The sequence below is a fragment of the Pseudophryne corroboree genome, chromosome 1 (genome assembly GCF_028390025.1).
Source record: "Pseudophryne corroboree isolate aPseCor3 chromosome 1, aPseCor3.hap2, whole genome shotgun sequence".
NCBI classification, from domain to species: Eukaryota; Metazoa; Chordata; class Amphibia; order Anura; family Myobatrachidae; genus Pseudophryne; species Pseudophryne corroboree.
In genome coordinates this window covers 1,035,568,155-1,035,590,709 of record NC_086444.1, presented here as the reverse complement: position 1 = coordinate 1,035,590,709, position 22,555 = coordinate 1,035,568,155, and the positions used below count along the sequence as shown (strand labels likewise).

Genomic DNA, 22,555 nt, shown 5'->3' with positions numbered 1-22,555 from the left:
TCTGACGTCCTAAGTGGATGCTGGGGACTCCGTCAGGACCATGGGGAATAGCGGCTCCGCAGGAGACAGGGCACAAAAGTAAAAGCTTTAGGATCAGGTGGTGTGCACTGGCTCCTCCCCCTATGACCCTCCTCCAAGCCCCAGTTAGGTTTTTGTGCCCGGCCGAGAAGGGTGCAATCTAGGTGGCTCTCCTAAAGAGCTGCTTAGAGTAAAAGTTTTATTAGGTTTTTTATTTTCAGTGAGTCCTGCTGGCAACAGGCTCACTGCAACGAGGGACTTAGGGGAGAAGAAGTGAACTCACCTGCGTGCAGGATGGATTGGCTTCTTAGGCTACTGGACACTAGCTCCAGAGGGACGATCACAGGTACAGCCTGGATGGGTCACCGGAGCCGCGCCGCCGACCCCCTTGCAGATGCTGAAGAGAGAAGAGGTCCAGAAATCGGCGGCTGAAGACTTCTCAGTCTTCATGAGGTAGCGCACAGCACTGCAGCTGTGCGCCATTGCTCTCAGCACACTTCACACCAATGGTCACTGAGGGTGCAGGGCGCTGGGGGGGGCGCCCTGGGCAGCAATGAAAGTACCTATACTGGCTAAAAAAATACATCACATATAGCCTCTGGGGCTATATGGATGTATTTAACCCCTGCCAGGTTGTCAGAAAAACGGGAGAAGAAGCCCGCCGAAAAGGGGGCGGGGCCTATTCTCCTCAGCACACAGCGCCATTTTCCCTCACAGAACTGCTGGTGGGAAGGCTCCCAGGCTCTCCCCTGCACTGCACTACAGAAACAGGGTTAAAACAGAGAGGGGGGGCACTTATTTGGCGATATGATTATATATTAAGATGCTATAAGGGAAAACACTTATATAAAGGTTGTCCCTGTATAATTATAGCGTTTTGGTGTGTGCTGGCAAACTCTCCCTCTGTCTCCCCAAAGGGCTAGTGGGGTCCTGTCCTCTATCAGAGCATTCCCTGTGTGTGTGCTGTGTGTCGGTACGTGTGTGTCGACATGTATGAGGACGATGTTGGTGAGGAGGCGGAGCAATTGCCTGTAATGGTGATGTCACTCTCTAGGGAGTCGACACCGGAATGGATGGCTTATTTAGGGAATTACGTCATAATGTCAACACGCTGCAAGGTCGGTTGACGACATGAGACGGCCGGCAAACAAATTAGTACCTGTCCAGGCGTCTCAAACACCGTCAGGGGCTTTAAAACGCCCATTTACCTCAGTCGGTCGACACAGACACAGACACGGACACTGACTCCAGCGTCGACGGTGAAGAAACAAACGTATTTTCCTTTAGGGTCACACGTTACATGTTAAGGGCAATGAAGGAGTGTTACATATTTCTGATACTACAAGTACCACAAAAAAGGGTATTATGTGGGGTGTGAAAAAACTACCTGTAGTTTTTCCTGAATCAGATAAATTAAATGAAGTGTGTGATGATGCGTGGGTTTCCCCCGATAGAAAATTATTGGCGGTATACCTTTTCCCGCCAGAAGTTAGGGGGCGTTGGGAAACACCCCTTAGGGTGGATAAGGCGCTCACACGCTTATCACAAGTGGCGTTACCGTCTCCAGATACGGCCGCCCTCAAGGAGCCAGCTGTTAGGAGGCTGGAAAATATCTTAAAAAGTATATACACACATACTGGTGTTATACTGTGACCAGCGATCGCCTCAGCCTGGATGTGCAGCGCTGGGGTGGCTTGGTCGGATTCCCTGACTGAAAATATTGATACCCTTGACAGGGACAGTATTTTATTGACTATAGAGCATTTAAAGGATGCATTTCTATATATGCGAGATGCACAGAGGGATATTTGCACTCTGGCATCAAGAGTAAGTGCGATGTCCATATCTGCCAGAAGATGTTTATGGACACGACAGTGGTCAGGTGATGCAGATTCCAAACGGCACATGGAAGTATTGCCGTATAAAGGGGAGGAGTTATTTGGGGTCGGTCCATCGGACCTGGTGGCCACGGCAACAGCTGGAAAATCCACCTTTTTTACCCCAAGTCACATCTCAGCAGAAAAAGACACCGTCTTTTCAGCCTCAGTCCTTTCGTCCCCATAAGGGCAAGCGGGCAAAAGGCCAGTCATATCTGCCCAGGGGTAGAGGAAAGGGAAGAAGACTGCAGCAGGCAGCCCATTCCCAGGAACAGAAGCCCTCCACCGCTTCTACCAAGTCCTCAGCATGACGCTGGGGCCGTACAAGCGGACTCAGGTGCAGTGGGGGGTCGTCTCAAGAGTTTCAGCACGCAGTGGGCTCACTCGCAAGTGGACCCCTGGAGCCTACAAGTAGTATCCCAGGGGTACAGATTGGAAATTCGAGACGTCTCCCCCTCGCAGGTTCCTGAAGTCTGCTTTACCAACGTCTCCCTCCGACAGGGAGGCAGTATTGGAAACAATTCACAAGCTGTATTCCTAGCTGGTGATAATCAAAGTACCCCTCCTACAACAAGGAAAGGGGTATTATTCCACACTATATTGTGGTACTGAAGCCAGACGGCTCGGTGAGACCTATTCTAAATCTGAAATATTTGAACACTTACATACAAAGGTTCAAATCAAGATGGAGTCACTCAGAGCAGTGATAGCGAACCAGGAAGAAGGGGACTATATGGTGTCCCTGGACATCAGGGATGCTTACCTCCATGTCCAAATTTGCCCTTCTCACCAAGGGTACCTCAGGTTCGTGGTACAGAACTGTCACTATCAGTTTCAGACGCTGCCGTTTGGATTGTCCACGGCACCCCGGGTCTTTACCAAGGTAATGGCCGAAATGATGATTCTTCTTCAAAGAAAATGGACGATCTCCTGATAAGGGCAAGGTCCAGAGAACAGTTGGAGGTCGGAGTAGCACTATCTCAAGTAGTTCTACGACAGCACGGGTGGATTCTAAATATTCCAAAATCGCAGCTGTTTCCGACGACACGTCTGCTGTTCCTAGGGATGATTCTGGACACAGTCCAGAAAAGGGTGTTTCTCCCGGAGAAGAAAGCCAGGGAGTTATCCGAGCTAGTCAGGAACCTCCTAAAACCAGGAAAAGTGTCAGTGCATCATTGCACAAGGGTCCTGGGAAAAATGGTGGCTTCTTACGAAGCGATTCCATTCGGCAGATTTCACGCAAGAACTTTTCAGTGGGATCTGCTGGAAAAATGGTCCGGATCGCATCTTCAGATGCATCAGCGGATAACCCTGTCTCCAAGGACAAGGGTGTTTCTTCTGCGGTGGCTGCAGAGTGCTCATCTATTAAAGGGCCGCAGATTCGGCATTCAGGACTGGGTCCTGGTGACCACGGATGCCAGCCTGAGAGGCTGGGGAGCAGTCACACAGGGAAAAAATTTCCAGGGAGTGTGATATAGTCTGGAGACTTCTCTCCACATAAATATACTGGAGCTAAGGGCAATTTACAATGCTCTAAGCTTAGCAAGACCTCTGCTTCAAGGTCAGCCGGTATTGATCCAGTGGGACAACATCACGGCAGTCGCCCACGTAAACAGACAGGGCGGCACAAGAAGCAGGAGGGCAATGGCAGAAACTGCAAGGATTCTTCGCTGGGCGGAAAATCATGTGATAACACTGTCAGCAGTGTTCATTCCGGGAGTGGACAACTGGGAAGCAGACTTCCTCAGCAGGCACGACCTCCACCCGGGAGAGTGGGGACTTCATCGGGAAGTCTTCCACATGATTGTGAACCGTTGGGAAAGACCAAAAGTGGACATGATGGCGTCCCGCCTGAACAAAAAACTGGACAGGTATTGCGCCAGGTCAAGAGACCCTCAGGCAATAGCTGTGGACGTTCTGGTAACACCGTGGGTGTACCAGTCGGTGTATGTGTTCCCTCCTCTGCTTCTCATACCCAAGGTACTGAGAATTATAAGACGTAGAGGAGTAAGAACTATACTCGTGGCTCCGGATTGGCCAAGAAGGACTTGGTACCCGGAACTTCAAGAAATGCTCACAGAGGACTCATGGCCTCTGCCGCTAAGAAGGGACTTGCTTCAGCAAGTACCATGTCTGTTCCAACATTCCTACCCTGGTCAAAGCCAGGAAGGAGGTGACCGCACAACATTATCACCACATGTGGCGAAAATATGTTGCGGGGTGTGAGGCCAGGAAGGCCCCACGAAGAAATTTCAACTCGGTCGATTCCTGCATTTCCTGCAAACAGGAGTGTCTATGGGCCTCAAATTGGGGTCCATTAAGGTTCAAATTTCGGCCCTGTCAATTTTCTTCCAAAAAAAAATTGGCTACAGTTCCTGAAGTCCAGAAGTTTGTCAAGGGAGTACTGCATATACAACCCCCTTTTGTGCCTCCAGTGGCACTGTGGGATCTCAACGTAGTTCTGGGATTCCTCAAATCACATTGGTTTAAACCGCTCAAATCTGTGGATTTGAAATATCTCACATGGAAAGTGACCATGCTGTTGGCCCTGGCCTCGGCCAGGCGAGTGTCAGAATTGGCGGCTTTGTCTCACAAAGCCCATATCTGATTGTCCATTCGGACAGGGCAGAGCTGCGGACTCGTCCCCAGTTTCTCCCTAAGGTGGTGTCAGCGTTTCACCTGCACCAGCTTATTGTGGTACCTGCGGCTACTAGGGACTTGGAGGACTCCAAGTTGCTAGATGTTGTCAGGGCCCTGAAAATATAGGTTTCCAGGACGGCTGGAGTCAGGAAAACTGACTTGCTGTTATCCTGTAGGCACCCAAAAAACTGGGTGCTCTTGCTTCTAAGCAGACGATTGCTAGTTGGATGTGTAGTACAATTCAGCTTGCACATTCTGTGGCAGGCCTGCCACAGCCAAAATATGTAAATGCCCATTCCACAAGGAAGGTGGGCTCATCTTGGGCGGCTGCCCGAGGGGTCTCGGCTTTGCAACTTTGCCGAGCTGCTACTTGGTCAGGGGCACACCCTGGCTGAGGAGGACCTGGAGTTCTCTCATTCGGTGCTGCAGAGTCATCCGCACTCTCCCGCCCGTTTGGGAGCTTTGGTATAATCCCCATGGTCCTGACGGAGTCCCCAGCATCCACTTAGGACGTCAGAGAAAATAAGAATTTACTTACCGATAATTCTATTTCTCGTAGTCCGTAGTGGATGCTGGGCGCCCATCCCAAGTGCGGATTGTCTGCAATACTTGTACATAGTTATTGTTACAAAAATCGGGTTATTATTGTTGTGAGCCATCTTTTCAGAGGCTCCGCTGTTATCATGCTGTTAACTGGGTTCAGATCACAGGTTGTACAGTGTGATTGGTGTGGCTGGTATGAGTCTTACCCGGGATTCAAAATCCTTCCTTATTGTGTACGCTCGTCCGGGCACAGTATCCTAACTGAGGCTTGGAGGAGGGTCATAGGGGGAGGAGCCAGTGCACACCACCTGATCCTAAAGCTTTTACTTTTGTGCCCTGTCTCCTGCGGAGCCGCTATTCCCCATGGTCCTGACGGAGTCCCCAGCATCCACTACGGACTACGAGAAATAGAATTATCGGTAAGTAAATTCTTATTTTTCTCTCTTTCCAAGCTTTGACAAATATTCCCCTTTATGTGAACAGTTGGCCTTATGACATTACTGGGGTGTCTTGTGGAACTCACTCTAAAGAATGTAATCCTAAGTAAGCAAGCCTCTTTAATGAGTACATTCAGACAGCCAAATAAATTGGTAGAAATTAAGAGTGCTTGTAACACGTAGCATTGTTACCACTGCACTCATGATATACATGCATTATTTAATGAATTATAACTTTTCTCCAGTGTATATGTAAGCCACTAGATTACACATCAGAACATAAGCAAACCTTCATGTGATAAAATAGCCGTGGTTTCTGGTGACGGACGTGAGATGCCAAGAGCTTCCAGTTACAAATAGTCCAAAATAGTTGACAAGATGAATGGTTAAATCTGAAGTAGAAAGTAGACAGTGTGGTGTCATAAGGAATAGAAGCCCGGTTGTTTTATCATATTCATAACACACAGATTCAGAACACAAAGCTACTAGCATCTAGTGAAAACGACCCACATCCACTTTTCACAAACACTTCCTCAAGAATGTAAAGTATGAAATCTTCTAAGTAATGAGCATGTACAATTAGCTGGGAATGTTAAACAATTGTGCGCCGCTACAGGAGAGAAACATGGCTTTCAACACAAAGGAAATTCCCACTGAAAAGTAGGTTAACGAATCGGTAGATGGCTGCATCTGATGTTATTCTGAAATAGCATTGTCTTTATTATGCAAAGATATCACCAGCAATGTTTTTTTTTTTTTAATAGATCCCTATTTGTCACAGTTACTCTTTTGACTTGGAAAAATACATGTGAAAAACATAACAAAATAACAACATTGTTATGTATAGCTGTCTTTTCTGTTCTAAAATCACTGGTAGTTGCAGTTACACTGCTGCATTATTTATCAATTGCTCATACAGCAGAGTAATAGGCGGAACTATAGTGGGTGCAAGGGGTGTCACCCAGAAGCTTAGGGAGGACCCAGGTTATAAAGTTGCATACCAATATTGCAGATTAGCAATTCGTTCCAATACATTCCAGCCTGATTTGTGTGACATTACATTTTCAGTGAGAGGTATGTAGTGGATGTTATAATGCTAAGAGTGCACTGTAATCAGGGCCGGTTCTAGCCCTTTTGGCCGCCTTGGGTGGAAAATAGGGCGTGGCTTCATACAGGGGGCGTGGTCAGTTACGCCCCCTGTACAGTAGAGTAGCGCCGCTGAAAGAGGGGAAAAAAAAGGAATACTCACTATCCCCACTCCTGATTCCCGACCGCTGCAGACCTCCGCCGGCGCTGCTCCTCTCCTCGGATCATGCATAGACAGACACTAGAGGTCAATTATGACCCCTAGCGTTTGTGTCAGTCCCACAATGCTGTGCGGTGCGCAATGACGTCATCGCGCACCGCACAGCAAAGGTCCTCTCCACGAAGGGAAACTAGACACGTAGTGTCTAGTTCCCTTCACAGCGGGGGGACACAGCGGGCAGTAATGGATCTTGCCATGGTGCTGCCCCCTCTGGATGGCGCCGGTGCCCTCCGGAAGGCGGCGCCCCGGGCAAAAGTCTTGCTTGCCCGTGGCAAGATCCGCTACTGACTAAAATGTGGCATAATTTGAACTGCTGGCCACCACAGTGTGGCACAATATGTACTGGAGGGCCTGCTAATGTGGCACAGTATGAAAAGGGGGCATTGTAATGTGGCATAATATGAACTGGGAAAACTTGTATGTCATAATGTGAATTAGATATACTGTGTGGAATAAGGTGTACTGGCAGCCATACAATGTGAAGTACTATAGTTCAGAAAATGAACTAGGGCACTAATATGGGATATAAAATTAATAACTGCTATGGAGAGGTGTCCCCTAGAAGCACTGGGACAGAGGCTCCTTCGGTATTTTGCTATGAGACATACACAATTATGGTTGTGCACCTGGGAAGAGTTCATATATTTTATCTGTAAGAGCATCATCAAAGATGAGTTTGATCTATGGAGGTCACATACTAGGATGATTTTCTTTTTGCCACTAATGATGTGTCATAGTTCAAACCAATCCCAACTCACATACATGAACAACAATAAAAATTACATGCACAAAAATGACATGCACAAAATAAATAGCCAAATGCACGGCAGCACAGGTCACGCATTTTAACAATCTATTTTCTTACTGTAATAAGAAAGAGGATAATTTGTAGGCTATAATCAAAAATAACAATCTAGCTTTTCCACTCAATTTTTATGTATAAAAATATTTATTTTACGTATAGTATTACATTAGTTATGCTAAATATTTTGCCTCCTCATCCCAGCCTTTGTGGTAATACTTTCTAATAGGAACAGTAATTGGAGATCACCCACACTCAAAGTACAGTAACTTTTTCAAAATATCTGCCAGGAGCATTGCAACTGTTAATGTATGCTAGAGCTGGGTCCCACTCCGGTATTTTGGTGAGCCTGCTGCTTGTGCAAGGTGTGGTTTTTTTTTTTCCCCTTGGTTTTTTTTTTTTTAAATCTTACCCCTATTGCATTCTAATGGGTTGTTTCACGCTCACATCCGCACTCAGAAATTATCCTAACAATAAAACATATTTGTCTGCCACCACCAAAGGAATTATGGGAAGTAACTGCTCCCACTACGGCTTTTGGGTTCCTTACAGTAATACTGTGTGTGTGTCTGTGTGCCCTTGAGGAAAACCACTATGATGTGGTTGAAACAGCTGTCGGGCTGGTACCGGTTATAACTGGAAACGCAACTGTATGTAGAACAAAGACTGTGGCTGTGACTTTAAGACAAGGCTGAAGAAGAACTGAAAACTGTAGCTGTGACTTTAAGATGAGGCTGAAGAATACTGTGGCTGTGTCTTTTAAAAAGAGACTAAAGAATACTATGGCTTTAAGACGAAACTGAATAATACTGCAGCTGTGTCTTTTAAGACGAGACTGAATAATAGTGTGGCTGTGTCTTTAAGACGAGACTGAAGAATACTGTGGCTTTAAGACGAGACTGAAGAATACTGCTGCTGTGTCTTTAAGACGAGACTGAAGAATACTGCAACTGTGTCTTTAAGACTAGACTGATACTGGATATAATTGGTAACACAACTGTAGTCCAGACTGGGTAGCAAAAGAGCAGAGTTTTACCGGAACCAAGGTAAAAGTGTTGCCTCTTAGGGAGCTCAGCTATTAAGCTCACACTGAGCTGTGTGACACAAGGTACTGGCCGCCTCTGTAACACAAGTCTCTTTACTTATACTTCCTGGTCCTTGGTGATTGGTGAACAGGGTCAGGTGATTCAGGGAGTCTCAGGCTGGCACGGGATTGGATAGCTCCAGGTCAGGTGATCAGGCCCTATCATGTCAGTACTCCAGGCCAGGATCTGATATGGAGTGAGGCCTAGCAGGCTGAAAAAACACTGAAGCTCGAACCCCTACAAATGAACAGAGGATGCTGACCCTTAGGCCTAAACTCCAATTGCTGAGCACAATGTATATGGTGACTACTGGAGTCAGACAGGCGTATAGTATAATGACAACAATGATTGCTGTGTAGGCACAGCATAGAGAGACTTGCTGAATTCAGATTCACATAGAAGGTTAATCAACAGCTCGTTAACGCTCACCTTCCAGGCAGAGAAATCGCACTCTGGAAACTAATGGTACTGGCAAGCTGTTTATCCCAGTGAACAGAAAAGATGCAGGATCCAGGATAGATGGCAGAGGTAAGTCACCAAATATGAGAACTACAGTCAAGATCGTGACATGTGTCATGTGTATAAATGCATTAATAATGTGTGGCAAATGTGTAAGGGACACTGTGTGTCACTGTGTGTATAAGTTCACTAATAATGTGCGGCATATGTGAAAGGGACATTATGTGCATCAGTATGTGTATAAAGGCATTAATAATGTGCGGCATACTGTATGTGTAAGGGACATTATGTGTATAAGGGCATTAATAAAGGTTGGCATAATGTGTAAGGGGCATTACTGTGTGGTATTATGTGTTTAAATGCATTACTAATGTTTGTCATTATGTGTATAAGGTGCTGTACTGTAACGTATAGAAAGGGCATTACTGTGTGGTCTAATGTGAATAAAGAGCAATATGGTGTGGTGTAATGTTAATAAGTAGCAATTCAATGTGAATAAGGGGCACTACTGCGAGGAGTAACGTTTATAAGGTAAAGTGGTACTACTGTGGTGTAACGTGAATTAGGGACATTATCGCATGATAAAATATGAGTAAAGTTGCCTTACTGTGTGGCATAATTTGAATTGGGGGTACAATTGTGTGGCTATGCCGCTTCCCAGCAAGAACACACCCCTTTTTGGGATGTGTGCCGAATGTGCGAACTGTTCCTATTTAAAATATGGGGGGTAGGAACACAAAAATGAGGACTGCTTTGGGTGAGGGGTGATGGTGCTGGGAAAGGGGTGCAGGGTCAGAGGCGGAACTAGAGGTGGTGCTAGGGGGCACCAGCCAAAATCTTGCCTAGGGCATCAAATTGGCTAGGGCTGGCTCTGCGCCTAGGGCAGCATTTACTGAATCAGGGTCTCATGGCCTACTATCACTGAATGTTTTCAAGGTCTCTTCATAGAATCAGAATTGAAATAATTCAGATCACATGTACATCTTTCATGTGTCGGTCCGTAAATAACACACCTGTGCTGCAGCTGAGAGATGGGGAAAACAGGCATTGTTAGCGGTCCATAGCACCAGATTTGAGAAGCAATGTAATAAGTCGCACTGACAAAAGATAAAGGTTAAAAAAAATCTGTTTCCTAATTGGTGGTTTTTCGTAGCTGCTGCTTGTAGGCTTTTCTGGATGTGGGATTTAAAAGGGCAATAATATGCAAAACACTTCTGTTTTCTCTTTTGAGAAAACAACTTTGTGCTTTTTACCTTTCCCATATAATAGTGTCTTAAAACATACTTGTTTATTACCCACATTGGTACAAGAATGCAGCCTATTATTTCCCTAGGAACCAGTGACATCACTGAGGCAGTTGGGCAGAGGGATTTCACTAGTTTATGTTGCATTGGCAAACTGAATATTGGTTTACTAGAGTCTTATTTACAGATGTATGCAATGCTGATGATTATGCAGCTGAGCGCTTATCGACTGACAGTGCATGGTTCATGGCTGCACTAAGCATGTGCCAAGGTTCCTTTTGCCAAGTTCCTTGCTGTGAGGATTTACTTGCACAGTGATGGACAGTCAGGGACCATTTGGGGCAGGTACAGGGAATGGCAACAAAAAGAAAGGCGTGTCGCGACCATTTTCTGGGTGGTCTGTGCCTACCGCTGCGATCCCATACACAGAAAACATGGTGCCAGCATCTCAGGGGATTTGCGACCACCACTGCGTGTTTGTAAGTATATGCCGAGATTTGTGAGGCGACTCAGTCCATTTCCATGTGGCTACAGCATTAGCATATTTCCTCCTCATAAGGAATCACAGCTGCGAATGCAGTAGCGTCCCTCTCTGATTCAGGCCCATAATACACAAAATAACTGTCTCCATGTTATGTAGGCGATCAGTACACGGAATACTATGCTATAAGGAATGTAGGTGATCAGTATACAGAATACTATGCTATAAGGAATGTGGGTGATCAGTACACAGAATACTATGCTATAAGGAATGTAGGTGATCAGTATACAGAATACTATGCTATAAGGAATGTGGGTGATCAGTACACGGAATACTATGCTATAAGGAATGTAGGTGATCAGTATACAGAATACTATGCTATAAGGAATGTAGGTGATCAGTACACGGAATACTATGCTATAAGGAATGTAGGTGATCAGTACACAGAATACTATGCTATAAGGAATGTAGGTGATCAGTATACAGAATACTATGCTATAAGGAATGTGGGTGATCAGTACACAGAATACTATGCTATAAGGAATGTAGGTGATCAGTACACAGAATACTATGCTATAAGGAATGTAGGTGATCAGTACACGGAATACTATGCTATAAGGAATGTAGGTGATCAGTATACAGAATACTATGCTATAAGGAATGTAGGTGATCAGTACACGGAATACTATGCTATAAGGAATGTAGGTGATCAGTACACAGAATACTATGCTATAAGGAATGTAGGTGATCAGTACACGGAATACTATGCTATAAGGAATGTGGGTGATCAGTACACGGAATACTATGCTATAAGGAATGTAGGTGATCAGTACACGGAATACTATGCTATAAGGAATGTAGGTGATCAGTACACAGAATACTATGCTATAAGGAATGTAGGTGATCAGTACACGGAATACTATGCTATAAGGAATGTAGGTGATCAGTATACAGAATACTATGCTATAAGGAATGTAGGTGATCAGTACACGGAATACTATGCTATAAGGAATGTAGGTGATCAGTACACAGAATACTATGCTATAAGGAATGTAGGTGATCAGTACACGGAATACTATGCTATAAGGAATGTGGGTGATCAGTACACGGAATACTATGCTATAAGGAATGTAGGTGATCAGTACACGGAATACTATGCTATAAGGAATGTAGGTGATCAGTACACAGAATACTATGCTATAAGGAATGTAGGCGATCAGTACACGGAATACTATGCTATAAGGAATGTAGGTGATCAGTACACAGAATACTATGCTATAAGGAATGTAGGTGATCAGTATACAGAATACTATGCTATAAGGAATGTAGGTGATCAGTACACAGAATACTATGCTATAAGGAATGTAGGTGATCAGTACACGGAATACTATGCTATAAGGAATGTGGGTGATCAGTACACGGAATACTATGCTATAAGGAATGTGGGTGATCAGTACACGGAATACTATGCTATAAGGAATGTAGGTGATCAGTACACGGAATACTATGCTATAAGGAATGTAGGTGATCAGTACACAGAATACTATGCTATAAGGAATGTAGGCGATCAGTACACGGAATACTATGCTATAAGGAATGTAGGTGATCAGTACACAGAATACTATGCTATAAGGAATGTAGGTGATCAGTACACAGAATACTATGCTATAAGGAATGTAGGTGATCAGTATACAGAATACTATGCTATAAGGAATGTAGGTGATCAGTACACAGAATACTATGCTATAAGGAATGTAGGTGATCAGTACACGGAATACTATGCTATAAGGAATGTGGGTGATCAGTACACGGAATACTATGCTATAAGGAATGTAGGTGATCAGTACACGGAATACTATGCTATAAGGAATGTGGGTGATCAGTACACGGAATACTATGCTATAAGGAATGTAGGTGATCAGTACACGGAATACTATGCTATAAGGAATGTGGGTGATCAGTACACGGAATACTATGCTATAAGGAATGTGGGTGATCAGTACACGGAATACTATGCTATAAGGAATGTAGGTGATCAGTACACGGAATACTATGCTATAAGGAATGTGGGTGATCAGTACACGGAATACTATGCTATAAGGAATGTGGGTGATCAGTACACGGAATACTATGCTATAAGGAATGTAGGTGATCAGTACACGGAATACTATGCTATAAGGAATGTAGGTGATCAGTCAGAGAAGGCCTTAACCAATATGATGCCCTAGGCAAGATTTTGGCTGGTGCCCCCTAGCACCGCCGCTAGTTCTGCAGGAGATGCCTGGCATGAGTCAGCTGGCAGCTCTGCTAACGTCGGGCGCCTTCTGTTCATGAAAATGCATCTTATTTGCATTACTATGTGGCTAGGATGCACAAGCAGCTTCTGCTGATTAAAATGCTATGCAGCATGCCTATATTCTGTGTGTGACTGTGGCTGTATCTGCATACAAAATGCTACATTACAGTGATTTCCAGGAACACACTGCAATATAGCATTTCGTATGCAGATACAGCCGCAGTCACACACACAATGTAGGCATGCTGCATATCATTTTAATCAGCAGAAGCTGCTGGTGCCCCTAAGCATACCAAATGCCCTAGGCATTTGCCTAGTTTGCCTATGCCTAAGGCCGGCTCTGTGATCAGTACACGGAATACTATGCTATAAGGAATGTAGGTGATCAGTACACGGAATACTATGCTATAAGGAATGTAGATGATCAGTACACGGAATACTATACTATAAGGAATGTAGGTGAGCAGTGCACAAAATGCTATGCTATAAGGAACGGTATATTAGCAGACATATAACTTTAATGCAATGTCTTCATAATTTTCAGTATGTAATTTTTATTAGCTTTGAAATTACATTTAAATGTTCACAATGGATTAGTGTCTGCGACAATGGCGCCTCATATCTGTTAGTAGAGAAACAGATTATTGCAGGGAACTACATGGGTGATTAAATAAAGATAAATGTCCTTAACAGAGACAGGTAGGGCACCAGTGGTTCTTAAGTGATTGTTGAACTATGTGTCTCAGCATGCCCAGTCATGCTGGGGCTTATACTGTAGATCCACAAAAGCTGGAAAGTCAAAGATTGTCTTACAAGCCTGGTCTAGAGCAGTGATGGGCCACATGTGGCCCCCAAGCCTCCAGCTACTTTCTACTTCATTGTCCTAATTGGTTTGTTTAAAAAGCCTACTGATATCTTATTACAGATTAGTTTCTCTTTCATTGATTAAATGTATTCATTTAACTTGCTACTGAGATTAGGAGTAATGTGCATTCCCTTCAAAGGCTAGAGGGCCACCCAGTGCTGCCCCTAAACTGTATCAGGTTGCCTATCCTGGTCTAGAGGATGCAGTGAACTTGAGTTTGTGTAAAGTATGAATATAGCCTGTCTGGGAGCAATAGGTGTAATACACTTCCACACTAGTCCTCTCCAATATGCGTTCTGCCTGAAACCATGAACTTGCTACCAGCAAGCACTGTGAATGTTATTGCTGGTACATGCAATGTAATGCAGGCTGGCATGTTCCCTGTGCCTGCTCTCACTGTAATGATGTAGTGAAGGAGCCAGTTTGATAGGTAGCCCCTGGAGAGGAAGAAAGGGAGGTCTCTCCTGCACACAGTCTGATTGCAGACAAACCCTGCTTCTGCTGGAAATAGCTCAATGCTCTGAGAACAGTAGCAGCTGAAATTCCTGCTCTCTCTGACCGTGTCTCTCTTCCTGCTCCCTGTAGGCACTCTCGGGATTTGGGTAAAACCGAAACTGTTACAGCTGAAACCCTTGCTTTAAGTAAACACAGACTGCATAGCTGAGAGCAACCCTAGTACCTGGCTGCACTTGTCCTGGAGGTCTGAGCGCACCTGACTGGTAGGTACAGTTCTATCCATTCCTCATTTTATGCTGTCTGCTTGTGCATTATATATGGTACAAGGTTCAGTGTGACAAGGGGTAACATTATAGTTTTTGTGAGTTTTGCCAAGTCTGCCTGGGTGCTGAGTTCTATCAGGATGAATGTGATTATTGTTCATAAATCATAAATGCCTTAATTGTTTGTCACCTGGAACTGCAGCAAGATGGGCACTGCGTCCTGCAAACACACATTCTGCATCACTTCGCTTTTATCCTAAGGATATCAGCTGCAAAGGCAGGACGCTGTATGGATTTATTTCCCAAAGTGGCATTAGCACCCTGCATTCTGTACTTATGTTATCCTTAGCAACGTTGGTAGTATATGACCCATTTGTATATGAGTTTGTAGTTCTGTCATTGTAATGATGTTTGTAGCCATTCAGCATACATGGTTTGGTGATTGCAGTTATATAATGTATGGCACTTGGTTTGGGGATTGCAGCTATATAATGTATGGCACTGTGAAAGTATAGTTTCCCACAGGGCAGGATTTCAGAGATCAGTGTAATTCTAACCCTTGTATTACAATTATTGTCCACTACAAGCACATGACACTAAATGAAATACCTGTGGTTTTAGTTATATAATGTGTGCAGTGAAAGGGCTATATTGTCAGTGGGGATTAGAAAAACACATCCTGCATAAGCAGGTCGCTATAAATTCCTGTCCTCACTGCCCCCCCCCCCCCCCACTCCCAACTAAAAAGACAAAATACATTCCATAGTGTACTGTGCTATCTTGTATCGCTAACCACTTGAGTCATTGCAAGCACATCCCAAACTGTTACGGTCTGGAGTCCATTGACAAGACTGGAGACGCCGAGTCTCAATTAGGATGCTTTCCTTTTTTAGACACCTGTCCACCTTGGCTTCCTCTCTGTGTGGACAGTAACTACCAAGCATTGCAGTCCGCACAGATGTCAGATTGTAGAGGTCCTGCTGTGCATATACTCAGTGGTGGGATTCAAATAAATTAACAACCGGTTCTATGTCCTAATGACCATTTTAAGTATACCGAAAGGTAGCTTAATAATTCATGCATTTAATACTCAAATAACACCCATTATGCGTTATGCCACACACTGTAATGCCAATTACATATTATGATACACACAGTTATGGTGCTGACACCATTTTATGCCCACACACAATAATGCCACTTACATTGCCTGGGGACTCGTGTGTGTTGCCAGGGGTTTCATGCGCGTTGCTAGGGGTCTCCTGTGCGTTGCCAGGGGTTTCATGCATGTTGCTAGGGGTCTCCTGTGCGTTGCCAGGGGTTTCATGCGCGTTGCTAGGGGTCTCCTGTGCGTTGTCAGGGGTTTCATGCGTGTTGCTAGGGGTTTCCTGTGCGTTGTCAGGGGTTTCCTACGTGTTGCTAGGTATCTCCTGGCCGCTGCCCCAGTAAAGTTAAGAAGGGTGGATGCGGACTTCAGTGGTTACTGCTAGCCCCCGCAGTAGATTGAGACGCGCTGGGGGCTGCGGAAGCGCTTCTGTACCATAGCAGTCACAGCAGTGTAAAAAAAAACACCCTCTTAAAATGCCCGTCGCCGAGGAGACAGGCGCTAGAGGTCAAATGTGACCTCTAGCATCTGTCTCCTCCTTGGCGGCGGCCATTTTTGGTTCTTTTTTTTTTACATTGCTATGGTACAGAAGCACTTCTGCAGCCCCCAGCGCAGCTCAGTCTACTGCGGGGGCAGCGGCGGCTAGCGTTACTGGGGCAGCGGCGGGTTCCATGGGTGCTCCTCGCGGTCCATGGGTGCTCGGGCCCGGGAGCACCCACGCAATTAGCAACCGGTTCTAAGAACCATACCTAACTCTAGGTATCGGTTCTGAAGAACCGGTGCGAACCGGCTGAATCCCACCACTGCATATACTGTATTACACTTACTTGTGTCCCATGAAATTAAAACATTGCCTGTATTTCTATACATCCAGCACTGAACTTTATCTTGATTACTGTGCAAATTTAAAATAAAATGTACATTATGTAATACATTTTTATCAATGTACATCAGGCATTCCAAAACTCTGCTTCAAGACACACTAATGGACACACTGGCCGACATCACTTCACGATATGAACGATCTCGTTCATTAATGAACGAGATAATGTTCATATCGTGCAGTGTGGAGGCACCAGCGATGAACGATGCGCGGCCCCGCGCTCGTTCATCGCTGGTACCCTGTCGGCTATGCATGCAGGCCAATATGGACGAGATCGTCCATATTTGCCTGCACGTCTACGGAGCGGGTGACGGGGGGAGTGAAGAAACTCCACTCCCCCTGTCACTGCCCCCCCCCCTACCCTGCGCCGCCGGGTCGCCTGTCTGCCGTATCGGCGGTCGGGCAGCTCGGCGGCACATCGCCAAGTCTGTAGGGCCCATTACAGTCCAGGTTTTAGTGATATGCATGCTTGTCCACAGGTGACTTAATTAGTACGTCGGTTATTTTGATTTAACCATCTGTGCTAAACAAGTATATCACCAAAACCTGCACTGTTAGTGTACTTTGAGGACTGATGTTTGAAAAGCCCAATGTACTTTCTCACTGCTGTTCTATACAATTTTCTTTGCTGTCGCTAAATGGCCTTAATTTGTTAAGACAGTCATTGGCTTTTAATATTGACTAATTGTTTAAATAATTTTTTTTCTGCCGGCTGCTCAATGTGTGGTTAAGAAACAAAGGATCTGACACAGAGATGACCAGTCTCTAATAAAGGATGTGTCATGTCAATATATGTGCATTGTTCTTTACAGGAGAGATTTGCTTGCCCAAAACATACAGCGGCTGATTTATCTCTGAGCACTCCTTGCATGCTCTGCGATAAATGTGTATCTTTGCCTGTATTCAGAGTTCACCACACTACCCTTATCTATCCACCTGTAGAATTAGCTGTCATCGCTATCAGTGCACAATTTTTCCCAGACCTATCCTTGGTGCTAGAGATCCATCTGTAATGAGACCAGTCACTGTGTCCACTCACCACTGAACAGGCTGCCATTCCATCCACACTCATGAAACACTTACACTACATGCAAATGTCTGCTCAGTAATGGTGAAGTCATGACGACAAGTATGGACAAATACATAAGTAGGATGCAGAATCGGGCTAGTTTCCACAAATTTTAGTCAGATGATGGACCTCACTGGAACATTGAGTCCAAGAATGGATTTGACAAGTTAGTAAGGGTCATTTAATAATAGCTATGTAAAAATCATTAAAAACACACATATAAAACATAATTTGGAGTTGTTTCACTGTCATGATTAATGTAAGACTTGGACTAGTAGAGAGAAAAAAGTAAATGAATAAAGGGGGTTGTCATATACAGTGGGAGCAGGCAGGACTGCTTCCTGTATACGTATTAACCGTGGGACCAACAAACTGCACAAGTTGGCACATCTCCATTTGAGATGCAAGAATCCTGACAGCTAGTGAAATACCGATGCCTGGAATCCCGGCCACCTCCAGGTATTCCCACTTCGAGTGGGAATATAACCTGTGGTGAGCGAAGTGAGCCACCGGGCCTGAATGGCGAGCCCGCAAGGAGATTCTCTGCCGGGATTCTGAAAGATGGGATGCCGCTGTCTGTATACTGACTGCCAGCATTTCGTCTGCCGGTAAATCATATGTATTCCCTCCGTATTCTGGGGGCAATTCCCACTATTGTAAAGCTATAGTACAGTATGTATGTGGTAGACAGTCAAACAGGTAGTGCATGCTCAAAAAACTGTATTCCACTTGACAGCAATCTGCATTTCTGCGCCTTCATAAATGACCATTAGCACTTTTTGGCAAAAATGGCCTTCAGACTATTCTTAATATTTTTACACTTTGGCTCCCATAACATAGTTTTTACACTTCTTGCTTTAGCACTCAGCCATGGGGTTAAGGCTCTAAACTATAATCCATGGCCTGTAGGCAGAACCTCACAAGAGTGAGGAGGAACTTTGCACGCAGACAGCAGTCATTTTTAGATCCCTGTACACCTTGGGTAGAGGTTGGTGGAGACCCAATGACGACATCACATAATATTATGTATAGGATTGAGAAACTCTGGGTCTTATAAATTCCAGATTACCTCTTCCATATAATTAATAGTATTAATCTAGGTACGCACCAAGCAGTTATTGGACCACTTTGCCATAAATCAGGTGATTGGCCTGTTTTATGTTGTAGTTTGTAGGCATGAGTGTTTGGCCAAATGCCAATAAAACTGTCCAAAAATGGCTAGAAACGCTCAGCCCCGATAATCAAATCGGTCAGCATGCCAGAAGATATTGGCCAAAAGGTCTTGGTATTGTGCAGAGTGTGGGCATTCTCTCTGCCCATGTCCTACGATTTATCCTGAATACCTCATCCTCCTTGTGGGTGGACATAAGCAAATTCAGTGCGGTGTGGCAAAAATTCGGTAACTTCATTTTTTTTTTTTAATAGACTGACAATTCTAAATTCCGTTGTCGTATAAACAACCCTTTATGAAGTCTAAGAACACTGTACGCTGTTTGCTTAAGAAGTACCGTAATGGTACGCTAGTTGCGTAACGATCGCTCAGCCGTAGGCGAGACGCTCAAGCGTCACGTTCGCTCACGGCCCAGTGATCACAGGACACGTTATTGGTTATGACTAGAGTAATGATTCGCTATGGCGTAGCATACGCTCGAGACCACGAGGAGGTCACCAGCGGCGCTGACGCTCACAACGCTATACCTTTATGTATAAACCTTATACCAATGAAATACACAGAATACCTTAATGTGAATACAGGGTGTAAGTGCAACCTTGTGTAACCTGACTAACTACAAAGCTGCTTGAGCGTCACCGACGCTCAAGTGAACACAACACTATGAGAAAATACACAGATACCTGTTTAGGGTCCGAAGCCTATTAACTGTATTATATCTAATATATTTGAAAAAGGGGATAACAGTACAAATGATACACTACAATATAACAGAGACTTCCTAACCACAGAACTAAACAATAAATACAAAAAGACAATACTACACTGACCTAAATGCAATACAATACAATACTATCTAATACAATACAATACTAGCCTAGTCTAGGGGAGATATGAGAGAACAGAACAGAGAGAGAGAGAGAGAGATGAGAGAAATTGGCTCACAGAAAGACAATGATTACGGAGAGAAACTTACGCACAAAGGGTATGATCGCCTGCGCCTCGATATCCAGCTCCCGGCTATCAGCAGATAACCGTTGATGAGAGAGTGAGAGCTGGATGTGGTCGGCCTGCCTATTTATGCCCCACACACAATGCAATCTCCTGGTCCTACAATCCCATTGTCCATTGGCCGAAGGAATTCGGCCCTGCATCATAACAAAAGGTCATAGGGTGATTCATACAGGTGGGCTGTGACGATTTCCAACAGCTCAGGTGGGTGGGAAACTGGGTTTCCCGCCGCATACCTGAGTATGTGTAAATAATAGAAATGGACATAAACTTCTTATGTCCATAACTATTCGCACGAGCGATTAATACGCTCCAAACCAACACCGGAATATTACTAATTAAATACTCTTCCGATGGGTACCAAACACTGCTGTATGATTCCTGTTAGACCCTTCGTACAATACAAAGAGGGATTCCTTTAAACAGGGACCTTCTATTTTTAACCAGACTTTCAGAATCTATCAAGGTGACCATGATCTACAAACTACATTAATTGTGAACATTTGTAACGAATGAGTCGCACGCTACGACTACATAAACTCTACCGTAAATACGCATACCGCGCCTGCGAGTGCACGCTATCGCGGGTATGCGCCCTCACGGGAGAGCGTACGCATGCGCAGCGCGGACCAGTGTACGGTGCAAATATGGCAACGTGCATAGAGACATTTTTCTGACTTTGACAGTCCACCCTTTGGCAGTCAATAATAACTGCCACCTTCTAAAATATTTAAGGAGAAAAATGTAAGTCAGGGGTTAATTGATTTCCATGGTTGGGTAGGGGAGAAGAGTGGAGTAGGTGTGAAGAGGGTATGACCTAGTGAGAAAGCAGAAGCATGTGTGTATGAGTCCATGTTTGGAGGGTCATGTATCATCGTGCCGTACGTGTGGTAAATCAAGCTTCGAGGTATTGCGAAGTATACATTTGAATTCCTTCTTATCCTGTGGTACAGGTCTGTGGATGGACTGTCAAACTCTACCGAGCTCATTTCGGCTGTGGTTGTAACAAAATGGGGATGCACATTTTAGTTGATGATACATGAATGGGGGAGGTATGTGGTTGCTGCTATCTGTGCCTGTATTCCCTATCGTCTATGTGTGTCGTTACCTGGGGGTTGTAGAGATGAAGATAAAGAACACTTACGAAAAATGCAATGATATTCTATGTCAGGGAAATGTACATCTGTTGTTGAAGTTGTGTTCGGTATCTGTTGAGAGTCGTCTTATTTGCGCTGTATTGCTCCTTGGGCATGAGCAAATAGCTTTGTCTGAGCCATCAGATTTACAAAAATGTTGGGCTAGCGTGAGTTTAAAAATACTAGGGAAACTGGGGATCCATGGCAAAGTTCATCAAGTGTCCATATTTAAAGTTGTCAAATCTTCTTCTTTGGTGCTTGTCTGTTGTCTGTATAGCGTCTCGTCAACTTCCTCGTCCAAGGGGGTCTTTGTATCTTGGAGAAAAGCAGAAAAACAGGTGAAAGAAACGGACCGTATAATCGCATTTTCATCACATTCTGGTTTCTATCATTGGGTCATAAATCAAATCCAGGTTAATTACGGTTTCCTCACTCCTCAAGCTCATCACTTTTGTACTTTGTTTGCACCTCATTAAAGCCTGCCCGCATCTAAATATCAATCCAATCGATATAACGACACCCAAGATACATAGTAGAAACTTTCCAACATCCATTATGACTCCTTGAGCCCAGTCTCCTAAGCCGGAGAACCAATTTCGCGGGTTCAACCATGACACCCAACCAGTCAGCTCATTACCTACAGCAGCAAGGGTGAGATTGTGTTTTCGACGAAATTCCCACTTCAATTGGAGAATATCGTCCATCTTTTGGTCTATGACCTCTACCGGGTCCTCGGTGCTATTTGTGATATACGTGCAACACTTTATGCCGTACTGTGTTGCCAATGTAACACAATATCCGCCTGTTACTGCTGTAAGATAATTAAGAACCATCCTATGCTGAACTAGTTCTGTTTTGTAAGCTTGAAGTTCTCTTCCAGTGTATCTAAACGTGTCATCATACATTTCAGTGATATTATCTAACAAATTGGCGAGTGCGGAAATGTATCTATAATTCATCACACCTCGAGCGGTGCGAGTGAAATCTAACGCTACCAGAACCTGAATCCCGGTGGATTCATGGATAAGATCAGAGGCCGGATGCTCTAACCTTTCTGACAGTTGTCTTTTAACTCGGTGCTCGTAATGAGTGTGAGTATAAGGAGCTTGGGCACCACGGTGTATGTCCTTCATTTTGTCATGTGTAACAGTCATCACTTCAGGCAATACTTTTCCAATATAACACAATCCTTCAGAGTTTGGGGCAAGCCACTTGTACGCCTTTCTCCCGCATATGAAATATGCGTCATCGGGGAGAACATAAGGGACGGAGAAGGACATGACCATGTTACAAACCTTCCAGGTGAAATCTCCTGACCCTAATTCTTCCATCTGCTTAATGCACGTATCAGTTTGTACGATATGTGCACAGTATCCTGGTGATACCTCTCCAACTCTAGTAATCCTAT

At 44.6% G+C, this 22,555-nt stretch overlaps 1 protein-coding gene across 25 annotated transcripts in view; it reads left to right on the top strand.

Moving 5' to 3' along the window:
* Positions 1-22,555, top strand: part of SORBS2 (sorbin and SH3 domain containing 2) — a 532,357-nt gene that overhangs the window by 109,525 nt on the left and 400,277 nt on the right. For 23 of the 25 annotated variants that reach the window (XM_063920786.1, XM_063920787.1, XM_063920780.1 and 20 more), the window contains exon 2: positions 14,639-14,772. The exons of the other annotated variants lie outside the window; for them this stretch is intronic. The gene's annotated coding sequence lies outside the window, so the exon portion shown is untranslated. The remainder of the gene's footprint in view (positions 1-14,638; positions 14,773-22,555) is intronic. 25 annotated transcript variants of the gene reach the window in all.